The 12,078-nt window shown below is 36.6% G+C and overlaps 1 long non-coding RNA gene across 1 annotated transcript; it reads left to right on the forward strand.

The window, feature by feature from the left end:
• Positions 1 to 1,963: 1,963 nt before the first annotated feature.
• On the forward strand, positions 1,964 to 10,183 carry LOC130223204 (uncharacterized). The gene is made up of 3 exons (XR_008836620.1): positions 1,964 to 2,090; positions 2,568 to 2,708; positions 10,077 to 10,183. It is a non-coding gene; the product is annotated as an uncharacterized LOC130223204 (long non-coding RNA).
• The last annotated feature ends 1,895 nt before the right edge of the window (positions 10,184 to 12,078 follow it).

A 12,078-nucleotide genomic window follows, 5' to 3' on the forward strand; every position in this document is an offset into this window, starting at 1 on the left:
AGTAAAAAGCCAATGTTTTCTATTTAATTATTTTAATGGTGAAAAAATTGGCAAACTAAATGGAAAAAAAAAATGCGAAACACTGCGTTCAGTATTCGGCCAAGCATTTCCTTATTATTCGGCTTCGGCCAAAAATTTCATTTCGGTGCATCCCTATATTTGGGTCATGCGATCAACAAAAGCAGAGCTGTGGGACGTGTGGATAGACAGTGCCTGTAATGAAGGACATCCACTCATGGACAGGTAAAGTACTGTTATGAACCAAACACATAGACCACTATCAATTTCATGTCAAAGCTCAAAATAAAGTAGCACAACTGAACATTTTTAGACATTCATTCATAATTGAACACATCGGTCTGATCTTGTGCATCTGTTATTTGAATATGTAAAAGTATTTAGTCATTAGCTCACCAGACTTTAATGATCATTCACTCAATATTGCCTAAATACCTAATCAAGCTTTACATGCATCATGAATGATCAGTCCTTATAATGTTTGGCTGTGGTTTAAACCTGTGCTGGAAATAAATGGTCATCATAGGTCTGTAGAAGCCAGAGACTCATCCATCCTGAACCATCCAGAGACTCAGAGCTTTACATCTTCATTACTGAAGCAGAGGAAGAGCCGTTCAGTAAAAACTCTTGAGCCGAGATCTTCATGATGAACAAAAGTGAAATTATATTTAACTTAATTCTTCATACTTTAACTTTTAACACTGATTTATAAAGCACATGCTGCAGCCTGTATTACTGAACTGAATGAATATGCATCAAGTGGCAATGACATTTAACTTGTTTTGGAGATATAAACATTTGTTTAAATGGATAGTGTGAAATAAATGTGTGATGTACCGTTTTTACGAATAAAAAATTATATCTTGAACAATCTGAGGTTAAACTTCTCCTTCAAGATCACACTGGGAAAATAATGAGATTGCTAGAGAATTAGTAAGAGTTAAATGGTTATAATGCAAATTGCACTGGTTTTAATAGAAACTGCAATGTCCTGGTGAGTTTTACTTGTAATGTGTTGCCTTCTACCTTATATGGAGACCTGAGCATATATGAACATATGAGAGAGGATCTGGAGCAATTCAACCCCTCTACCACCAGATACCCAGAGTTAGGCATTTTAAGCCGAAGACACATTGGCAATCTCCTTTTATTAAAAGCAGTGCTAAAATATCCATATATGAACATCTGAAACTGATTGTCATATGGGTCATTTTCATGCATTGCCATGTCAGATTTCTCTGTGGGATTGGTGTGGTGGTAACTGGATGGTAAAAGCACAAAATCCTGCTGGTCTGGAATTGTTTGCAGATTCCAGCAGCATTGATATAAATGATGGTTGATTCTGCAAACAAGACACAGCAAAAACACTTCAACAGTGAACAACAGCGGCGCACGTGCATGTAAATAAATCAAGTCAAACGCACATCTACTTTACCCAGAGTCTCGGAGGATTGTCCATTCATTGCTGCGAGTGTTTACATGAGCTTTCCAGTTCATCTGTTTTACACCAGGTTAAAGCTGATCTCGATCTTCTGCTGGCCGAGACACTCACAAAGTCAAATGTGTTGTAAAATATCCTAGAATGTGTTTAAAATCTCCTTAATCTCTCTTCAGTGTTCACGCGACTGACTCTCCGTCCACCTTGTGTTTATTTCATTAATGCGGATACACCGATTGACCACAGGAGGGACCTGAGGATCACCTATTCACAAGTTTAATAGGCACTTTTTCTTGAGCATTAACGTGTTTTTAATGTATTATGAGACCTTCTGAGTCTGTGATTGGAATTTGACATTAAACTATTAAAATAATAATTTTAAGCGTGTTAAACCTACAATATTACTCGTGTGTTGTAAACTGTAGCGCAGTTCTCCATCCGCTCCACTAGGCGGCGCCTATTGCTTCACGTTTAGTCTGAACCGCAGCTTCAGGTGTTTGACAGCATGAGGCTTGATGATACAACACATAAACACAAATCCTGACAGCTCCGTGATTTCATTATAATATCTGTAAACAGCACATAAACAAGCCGAACCGTAAAGTGCAGGAACACAGTGACAATACAGTGACCTGTAAGTAACGTTTATATTGTTTGTTTGTATGTTGTTTATATTGTTTGAATGAATGAGTGAATGTTTCTTCTCCCATGGCTGAGCAGGTCAGTTTATTTAGATAAACATTTAAGTCACAATTTTGTCATTTTAATGGGTTATTTTCACAGTGTTTCATTTATTTGACAACATGAGTATGTATTAAGACAGTCTGGTCCTTAATGGAGGTTTATCACAGACTTGACATGATGCTCTATTGCTGCTCTGTATGATATTCTCTTGCTGTTATTAGTATTTTTGTGTGTCTGTTGTCTTTGTATATAGGTGATGTGTAGATCTAAAGTGCTATAATATTTTGATATTACATTTAAAATCGTCTTAATAGTTTTTTATTATTATATACTGTATTATTTTTGTTATTTCCTTTTCATGCAATATGATTTGTACTGCAAAAACAGAACAATCAATAGCATTGTCTTGTTCTTGTGTATGTTATAGGCTTGCTATCGCTGAAACACAAAGACAGTTTGAAGGCCTTAACCTTGACCTCAGGTTATCGTTAGACAGAATGAAGTGAAGGACCCTTCATGCACCAGACGGCAGGAGGGATTCATTAACTCACCTCGACTTCAACAGCATGTGAGTCACACAGTATTCGTTCTTTTAGAAGTGAGTTCCTGCTGTGTGTTTTAACATTTAAGACTTTTAATTATTAATATATTGTGATATGATTTTATTAAAATATGTGAAGACTTTTATAGTTATTTATAGTCAATATATTTTAATAGATTGTAAATATTTAAACTTAATGATTTTTAATGTTTTTAATTGTTTTCATATTCTTAATTTGTTTTAAAATACAGTTTTGGGCACATTAAAAGCTTTTTTCTAAATTAAATTACTTTTTTAGAGTTAAAATTTGAAAATCCGACTGAAAGACGTAAGATTTATATATTACTAAATGTTCATATTTACAAAAACTAATAGTTATTTTATTGAAATGGTTTATTGTGTTCATTTGGCCTTTTTTTTTTTTTTTTAAACTGTGGCACACGTGGGTAACATCAAAATAACCAAAAGAACACTTCATGTTATGTCTAGTGATGGCCTAGTGGTCAGAGCAAAGGGTTAGAGGTCCAAGGCCATCACACAAGACGTGGGTTCGAATCACCACGCTGATACTAAACTTTTCTAGAAAGCTCATTTTAGGCCGTTTTTGGGGTTCAAAAAAAAGTTTTGGCTTTTTTTTTTTCTTTGCTCCTCCTTCTCTCACCGCTCCTCCTCCTCACCGGCCGCTGCTCTACCCTTCTCTCTCAGCCACGCCTCTCTCATCTTTGTCACGCCCACTTCTCAGTCCAGCCTTCCATCTCTTTTACCACCGCAGGTATGTTTCTGGTCCGTGTTTCATTGTCACTGATCCATCTTGCCATTCCGTATCAGTCCCTCAGTTTATTTTCAGTATCCGCCTCTTATCTCTTGCTGTCTCAGATCGTTTCCGGTATCCGCCGCTTATCTCTTGCCGCCTCAGATTGTTTCCGGTAACCGCCTCTTATCTCTTGCCGCCTCAGTTGTTTCCGGTATCCGCCTCTTATGTTGTACCGCCCCAGGTACTGTGCTGTGTTCACAGCTGTCTTTGGTGGGATTTGAGCCCATGCCTCAACGGTAACCTTGTCCGCAACCAACGGTGTTTGCCACTAGTGCCATCGTGACTTTCACACTGAGAGCTGTACTTCGCGCAATTTTGTCTTTCTTTTGACAACAGTTTAACATAAAGATAAGTTGGATTCGAACCCCGATCTCCAAGATGAAAGCTGAACTCTTTATCCACTCACCCATTTGGTCTGTGTAATCAATTTGCGTCTTAAATGGGGTTTTATTGATCTGTTTTATGGTGAATGCAGAAAAATTTTAAGACTAGCAAGAGTCGAACATAGGCTCTCTTGTTTGATAGTCAATTCTTCAACCACTAGACCACAGAGGTTATTCAGCAATTTTCGGTTTTCAGCTGAAGGTTAGACTGCAGTTACAATGTAATGTTTGCAAGAGTGGGATTCGAACCCGCATCTCTGCGTTAAAAAACAAGCAAAGAGCAACTCATTATCCACTGTACCACAGAGGCAGTGACAACAGCAGGTGTTTGCTTTCAGTGTGATTCTTTTTTCACGACAGCTTATGTATTGATTTCAACACTCTTTACTTTAGCAATAGTGGGATTCGAACCCCTGACTCTGCACTATAAAATGCACAAACAGTGAACAGTTATCCTCTGGACCAAAGTGGAAAAGATGATTTCAGCTGGACCGTTTACAGAGTGATTTTTGTTTTCACTTCAGCCAAAGCATTAATTACAAAACATTTCACATTAGCAAGAGTGGAATTTGAACCCACGTCTCTGTGTTATAAATATTCAAAGAGCAAGAAGTTATCCTCTGCGCCACAGCGGTAGTGCTGATTATGGTGTTTGTTTTCAGAGTGATTCTTGTTTTTACTGAAGCTTAAGCATTAATTACAATACATTTCACTTTAGCAAGAGAGGGATTTGAACCCACAACTCTACAGTATAAATATGCAAAGAGTGAACGGTTATCCTCCACACCACAGAGAGAGAATAGGTTTTAGCATCTTTGTTTTCACAGTGATTCCTTAGTGTAACATTTATTTACAAACTTTTCACTTCAGCAAGAGCAGGAGACGAACCTAAGTCTCTACGTTCTTGACATGCCTAGAGTGAATGATTATCCTCTGCACCACAGAGTTAGTGACATATGTGTTGTGCTTGATTTCAGTATAAGTCATTTAAATTTATCGACACAGCTGTAGCATTGATTACAATATATTTAAGGTTAATGGGAGTGGGAACTGTGCTCATGATTTAGTGGTTCAAGCGCTTAATCACTAGTTTTGCTATCTGTGTGACCGGGTTCAATCCCACCTTTGCTAATGTTGTATTTAAGAAAAATAAACAAACGACACATAACAGCTATCATCAAACTGTTACAAGCTTTGTGATGCAGAGCAAAACAATTCACCCTTCATATCTGTAATCAGAGAGTCAGTCGAGTTTGAGTATATTTATTGTGCATGTTGAAAACTCCATAATTGTGGATTGTTTTTTTTTAGTTTCATGGAGTTTCATGTCAACAATTATACGCAGCACCACAGAGTTTGTGATGGTTCATGAGATTTATCAATCACATTAAAAAGTGGGACTTTTTAGATGATTATAAATTGTCACATGCACTAATAATTGAAAAAAAATATTATCAAATAAGTTTACTGAAGTGAATACTGAAAACCAAAATACTTTTAAAATACTTTTTATTAAATCAAACTCACAGTGAAAACACTTACATCATTTGTAAAAGCATCATCAGTTTAGTCAAATAAATCTTTTATTATCATCACTTGAATTACAGAGTTTGTCACACATTTGCCTTGAAGCTTCTCGTTTGCTGAAAGTGCTTAATTAACAGCCTCAGGTGTTTTAATCAGGTGGAGTTTCACTTGGAAAGTGGATCTTCAGGATCAGGATTTCTCCTATGGAAAACATGTCTTTGTAATTCAGTTTAATGTATTAATGCAGATCCACTTATTGTCCACAAGATGGAGCTGAAACACTGATCTGTGAAACGCAAACAAATGTTTAATATTCATTATATAACGCACACTTATTTTTTAAACATGTCGTATGCATTCAGCATTCAGTCAAAGTTTTCTACAAATGCTGCTTAGATCAGCCAACAGTGATTCAGCAACTTAAATTAGTGATTAACATTACCAAAGACAGAAGTGAAACAAACTTGACACCAAGACGCATTAAAGAGTACTAGAAGATATTTTGTCCAGTTTTTGATGCGTTCACACCACATGATTCTGCTCCTGAATAAATCATAGATTAGATGACAATTTATGAATATGAATCTCCAATTTTCACACTTGCGTCTCGTCAAATTATTTTGCCCAGAGCACATTCAAGTAATGAGTAAAGCTAGCAAACGCAGTTCTCCATCAGGTCCACTAGGCGGCGTAAGCGTCACACCTTGACATCATGACGCTTGATAACGGTCGCCTGTTCCCACGACAACACCAAAAACCGTTTAACCGACAGATCCTGCAATGACACACGATCAATAAGAAAATCAATATTACTGTCAAAATCAGTCAAAGGCAGATATTTCAGCACAACAGCCAATCAAACTGACACCACGGTCCAGATAAAATGCTGCAATCACCTGTCACGCAGCTCAATGGTACATAACTATTCATTAATAGTGCTTTTCAGAAATAATACTATAGTAATTTAAAGTAATTACTGTGGTGTTTTTTAAACACAGAATAGTAAAGTTTATTATACTGAATATATTATAGTACAGCATTAACTACAGTGGACTGATAAACTCTAACAAATACTGTAGTACACTCTAATTTTACCACAGTAAACTGGTGTATAGTAATGTAATTTACCCTATAGCTGTAGAGAATGTGCTGAGTTAATCTTAGTACAGGGTCACTCGTTTATATCTGGTTGTTGTATTATCATATGAACTTTAAAATTACTCCAACAGATTAATTCAGTTTACTATAGTATGGTTCAAAATCACTACAGTATTTACTCACTATAAACAACTGTTTTTTCATGTTAGTTATGTTTTGCATAGTAAGTTTGAATTAGTTTATCAATATAGCAGGGTTCGTTACTAAACTGAAATCAGACTTGCTGGAAAGTTTTTGTCCAGAAATTGTTAGTTGGTCAGGATAACAAATGTGTTTTCATTTGTTGTGATGATTGAAAGTCAGGTTACTCCACTAGAGTAGGGGTCCTTCTGTATAGATCAGTGGTAGGGTTGCACCCAGCTGTTGGTATGCTATTGCTTGAGCTGGAAATAAAGTGCACACTAGAGGCTTAGTAACCACTAGCTAGTTTGTAACTAATTGTTTTACTTCGGTGCACCACATGCTCTTAAAGGCAGAACATAGTTAGTAGGCGTAAGCTCCGGTAAAGTAATGCGTAGTTGCATTGAATGACGTAATATCCAATAAAAAGCCTTTAAATCGTTAAACTGCTTGAAATTCTGCATTTTATCAGCTGCTCCAAGAAAACCACAAATATAATGTACACAATGTCCAATGCACATTAAATCACAACACTTACAGTGAGTCAAGAACAGACGACACACATACCTGCTTTGTGTGATGTGAATGCAGGTGAAATACACATGTTCAATGCACATTTATTGTTGTAGACATACAGTTACATTCTTCAGCAGTCGGTTATAGGCCTAGCATAGGCTATTCAAGAAGGGGGGCTTCAAAGATGGCCAAATAAAATATTTTTATTTACTCATTTATTTATTTTAAGTTTATTGTGCTTTGTTTGTATATTTTCTGCTGGAATGTTAAAAAAAATGTTCAGAGTTAAATAAATATTTTGAAATTGTATTTTTGTTTTTTGATTATTTCTCTGAAAAGCAACACAAAATAGTAAAAAGCAATTTTTTCTATTTAATTATTTTAATGGTGAAAAAATTGGCAAACTAAATGGGAAAAAAAATGCGAAACACTGCGTTCAGTATTCGACCAACATTTCCTTATTATTCGGCTCGGCCAAAAATTTCATTTCGGTGCATCCCTATATTTGGGTCATACGATCAACAAAAGCAGAGCTGTGGGACGTGTGGATAGACAGTGCCTGTAATGAAGGACATCTACTCATGGACAGGTAAAGTACTGTTATGAACCAAACACATAGACCACTATCAATTTCATGTCAAAGCTCAAAATAAAGTGAGCACAACTGAACATTTTAGACATTCATATCATAATTGAACACATCGGTCTGATCTTGTGCATCTGTTATTTGAATATTAAAAGTATTTAGTCATTAGCTCACACAGACTTATTGATCATTCACTCAATATTGCCTAAATAAATAATCAAGCTTACATGCATCATGAATGATCAGTCCTTATAATGTTTGGCTGTGGTTTAACCTGTGCTGGAAATAAATGGTCATCATAGGTCTGTAGAAGCCAGAGACTCATCCATCCTGAACCATCCAGAGACTCAGAGCTTTACATCTTCATTACTGAAGCAGAGGAAGAGCCGTTCAGTAAAAACTCTTGACCGAGATCTTCATGATGAACAAAAGTGAAATTATATTTAACTTAATTCTTCATACTTTAACTTAACACTGATTTATAAAGCACATGCTGCAGCCTGTATTACTGAACTGAATGAATATGCATCAAGTGGCAATGACATTTAACTTGTTTTGGAGATATAAACATTTGTTTAAATGGATAGTGTGAAATAAATGTGTGATGTACAGTTTTTACAATAAAAAATTATATCTTGAACAATCTGAGGTTAAACTTCTCTTTCAAGATCACACTGGGAAAATAATGAGATTGCTAGAGAATTAGTAAGAGTTAAATGGTTATAATGCAAATTGCACTGGTTTTAATAGAAACTGCAATGTCCTGGTGAGTTTTACTTGTAATGTGTTGCCTTCTACCTTATATGGAGACCTGAGCATATATGAACATATGAGAGAGGATCTGGAGCAATTCAACCCCTCTACCACCAGATACCCAGAGTTAGGCTTTTTAGCCGAAGACACATTGGCAATCTCCTTTTATTAAAAGCAGTGCTAAAATATACATATTGAACATCTGAAACTTGATTGTCATATGGGTCATTTTCATGCATTGCCATGTCAGATTTCTCTGTGGGATTGGTGTGGTGGTAACTGGATGGTAAAAGCACAAAATCCTGCTGGTCTGGAATTGTTTGCAGATTCCAGCAGCATTGATATAAATGATGGTTGATTCTGCAAACAAGACACAGCAAAACACTTCAACAGTGAACAACAGCGGCGCACGTGCATGTAAATAAATCAAGTCAAACGCACATCTACTTTACCCAGAGTCTCGGAGGATTGTCCATTCATTGCTGCGAGTGTTTACATGAGCTTTCCAGTTCATCTGTTTTACTCCAGGTTAAAGCTGATCTCGATCTTCTGCTGGCCGAGACACTCACAAAGTCAAATGTGTTGTAAAATATCCTAGAATGTGTTTAAATCTCCTTAATCTCTCTTCAGTGTTCACGCGACTGACTCTCCGTCCACCTTGTGTTTATTTCATTAATGCGGATACACCTATTGACCACAGGAGGGACCTGAGGATCACCTATTCACAAGTTTATTAGGCACTTTTTTTGAGCATTAACATGTTTTTAAATGCATTAAAGACTTTGAGTCTGTGATTGGAATTTGACATTAAACTATTAAAATAATAATGTTAAGCGTGTTAAACCTACAATATTTCGTGTGTTGTAAACTGTAGCGCAGTTCTCCATCCGCTCCACTAGGCGGCGCCTATTGCTTCACGTTCAGTCTGACCCGCAGCTTCAGGTGTTTGACAGCATGAGGCTTGATGATACAACACATAAACACAAATCCTGACAGCTCCGTGATTTCATATAATATCTGTAAACAGCACATAAACAAGCCGAACCGTAAAGTGCAGGAACACCGTGACAATACAGTGACCTGTAAGTAACGTTTATATTGTTGTTTGTTTGTTTGTTTGAATGAGTGAATGTTTCTTCTCCCATGGCTGGGCAGGTCAGTTTATTTAGATAAACATATAAGTCACAATGTTGTCATTTTAATGGGGTTATTTTCACAGTGTTTCTTTTATTTGACAACATGAGCATGTAAAGGCAGTCTGGTCCTTAATGGAGGTTTATCACAGACTTGACATGATGCTCTATTGCTGCTCTGTATGATATTCTCTTGCTGTTATTAGTATTTTTGTGTCTGTTGTCTTTGTATATAGGTGTTGTGTAGATCTAAAGTGCTATAATATTTGATATTACATTTAAAATCGTCTTAAATAGTTTTATTATTATATACTGTATTAATTTTTTATTTCCTTTTCATGCAATATGATTTGTACTGCTAAAACAGACAATCAATAGCATTTGTCTTGTTCTTGTATGTTATAGGCTTGCTATCGCTGAAACACAAAGACAGTTTGAAGGCCATAACCTTGACCTCAGGTTATGACAGGACCCTTCATGCACCAGACGGCAGGAGGGATTCATTAACTCACCTCGACTTCAACAGCATGTGAGTCACACAGTATTCGTCTTTTAGAAGTGAGTTCCTGCTGTGTGTTTTAACATTGAAGACTTTTAATTATTAATATATTGTGATATGATTTTATTAAAATATGTGACAGACTTTTATAGTTATTTATAGTCAATATATTTTAATAGATTGTAAATATTTAAACTTAATTTAAGATTTTATGTTTTTAATTGTTTTCATATTCTTAATTTTGTTTTAAAATACAGTTTTGACACATTAAAAAAGTAATTTAATTAGAAAAAGCTTTTGTTAAAATTTGAAAATCCGACTGAAAGACGTAAGATTTAATATTACTAAATGTTCATATTTACAAAAACTAATAGTTATTTTATTGAAATGGTTTATTGTGTTTATTTGGCCTTTTTTTTTTTTTAAACTGTGGCACACGTGGGTAACATCAAAATAACCAAAAGAACACTTCATGTTATGTCCGTGATGGCCTAGTGGTCAGAGCAAAGGGTTAGAGATCCAAGGCCATCACAAGATGTGGGTTCGAATCACCACGCTGATACTAAACTTTTCTAGAGAGCTCATTTTAGGCCTTTTTGGGGTTCAAAAAAAAGTTTTGGCGTTTTTTTTTCTTTGCTCCTCCTTCTCTCACCTCCTCCTCCTCAGGCCCTGCTCCACCCTTCTCTCTCAGCCACGCCTCTCTCATGTTTGTCACGCCCACCTGTCAGTCCAGCCTTCCATCTCTTTTACCACCGCAGGTATGTTTCTGGTCCGTGTTTCATTGTCACCGATCCATCTTGCCATTCTGTATCACTCCCTCAGTTTATTCCAGTATCCTCTTATCTTTGCCGCTTCAGATTGTTTCCGGTATCCGCCTGTTATCTCTTGCCGCCCCAGCTTGTTTCCGGTATCCGCCTCTTATGTTGTACCGCCCCAGGTACTTTGCTGTTCACAGCTGTCTTTGGTGGGATTTGAGCCCATGCCTCAACGGTAACCTTGTCCGCAACCAACGGTGTTTGCCACTAGTGCCATCGTGACTTTCACACTGAGAGCTGTACTTCGCGCAATTTTGTCTTTTTTTGACAACAGTTTAACATAAAGATTAGTTGGATTCGAACCCCGATCTCCAAGATGAAAGCTGAACTCTTTATCCACTCACCCATTTGGTCTGTGTAGTTAATCTGCGTCTTAAATGGGGTTTATTGATCTGTTTATGGTGAATGCAGAAAAATTTAATACTAGCGAGATTCGAACATAGGCTCTCTTGTTTGATAGTCAATTCTTCAACCACTAGACCACAGAGGTTATTCAGCAATTTTGGTTTTCAGCTGAAGGTTAGACTGCAGTTACAATGTAATGTTTGCAAGAGTGGGATTCGAACCCACATCTCTGCGTTAAAAAACAAGCAAAGAGCAACTCATTATCCACTGCACCACAGAGGCAGTGACAACAGCAGGTGTTTGCTTTCAGTGTGATTCTTTTTTCACTACAGCTTATGTATTGATTTCAACACTCTTCACTTTAGCAATAGTGGGATTCGAACCCCTGACTCTGCACTATAAAATGCACAAACAGTGAACAGTTATCCTCTGGACCAAAGTGGAAAAGATGATTTCAGCTGGACCGTTTACAGAGTGATTTTTGTTTTCACTTCAGCCAAAGCATTAATTACAAAACATTTCACATTAGCAAGAGTGGAATTTGAACCCACGTCTCTGTGTTATAAAATATTCAAAGAGCAAGAAGTTATCCTCTGCGCCACAGCGGTAGTGCTGATAATGGTGTTTGTTTTCAGAGTGATTCTTGTTTTTATTGAAGCTTAAGCATTAATTACAATACATTTCACATTAGCAAGAGAGGGATTTGAACCCACAACTCTACAGTATAAATATGCAAAGAGTGAACGGT

The sequence above is a fragment of the Danio aesculapii genome, chromosome 4 (assembly GCF_903798145.1).
Source record: "Danio aesculapii chromosome 4, fDanAes4.1, whole genome shotgun sequence".
In the NCBI taxonomy this organism is placed as follows: Eukaryota; Metazoa; Chordata; class Actinopteri; order Cypriniformes; family Danionidae; genus Danio; species Danio aesculapii.